Below are 1391 nucleotides of genomic sequence, written 5' to 3' on the forward strand. Positions count from 1 at the left end.
TGTTCTAGTAAAGTATAGATACAGTTTTCTTGCTTACATTGAGTTTAAGTGTTCGAGGTTACACATAGTTACAAAAACACATCCCAAAAGAGTAGCTCCTAGGCACGACTATGAATATCAGAATGCAGGAACAGAAAACAAATATCAACTATATTATAATTACATAATATTATCAATAGTATAATTTGGCCAAAGAAATTACTAGTCAATACATCAACAAGAGAACTAGAGCTTGATACCTTTTCCCACAATTATGTGATAAAGATATATTAACGAATAACAATTAGATAAGGTGATCTAAAACAATAATGGTATCATTCTGTCAGCAAAATGACTGTAATATTGTTATTAATGACATTTATAAGAATTAAGAAATAGAAAGGGAAGTAAAATTGCAACCCAGGTGAGGGATTCATTTTAATTAATTAAGGTTACATTTTAGTCATAACACAGAACTTGGAATGTTCTATTATCACAAGTTTAGATGAAATATAACAATAAGACTTAACTGGTATCTTGTTTTCAGGGAAAATACTAGGTTGCAAAAATCTGAAACTTAATTGGCACCCATCTCTTGGTCTCAAGTTACAAAGAGGTAAACTTTGGTAGCCTGAGACAACCCTCTTATGAGCTAACGTGTAACAGTGGGAAGGTATATATTTAGACATGGTGAAAATAATTACTATATTGATACTGTATTTATGCAAGAATCTTGTACATGTGTTGCTCAACAACATGGATACATTCTGAGAACTGCATCATTAGGGGATTTCGTGTCACTGTCTGAACATCATAGAGTACATTTACACAAACCTAGACAGATGGTAGACGGTGTAGCCCACTACACGTCTATGCTATATGGTGTAGTCTATTGCTCCTAGGCTACAAACATGTATAGCATATCACTATACTGAATACTACAAGCAACTGTAACACAATGGTATTTGTGTACCTACACATAATACGGTAAAAATACAATATTATTAAAATAATCTAACAGGACCACCATCGCATATGTGGCCATCGATAACCAACACATTGTTATGCAGCGCATGACTGTATTTATGCAAGTATGGTAGCATGCCTTATAATCAGGTAGTTTTGTGTATGCTGTTTATTTTTAAGATGATTGAAATTCTTGAGAACTTGATTTGCTTAATTTAAAAAGGAAATTAATTTATTTGATTTGCAAGAGCTGTTTAGGCACTTGGTTCATTAAATTTAAAATATTGCCTAAGTGTTTGAATCAAATTTGTTAAAAAAATTCTAAGGGAATTGAAAAATATGTAAACAGCGTTAAATATTTGGGAATAATTTAATCTGTTATATGTAATAAAGTGTAAGTGAAAGTGACCACTTTATATTTACACAAAATACATTTGGGATAAAAA

The sequence above is a fragment of the Propithecus coquereli genome, unplaced genomic scaffold (genome assembly GCF_000956105.1).
Source record: "Propithecus coquereli isolate 6110/MARCELLA unplaced genomic scaffold, Pcoq_1.0 Scaffold76, whole genome shotgun sequence".
Classification (NCBI taxonomy): domain Eukaryota; kingdom Metazoa; phylum Chordata; class Mammalia; order Primates; family Indriidae; genus Propithecus; species Propithecus coquereli.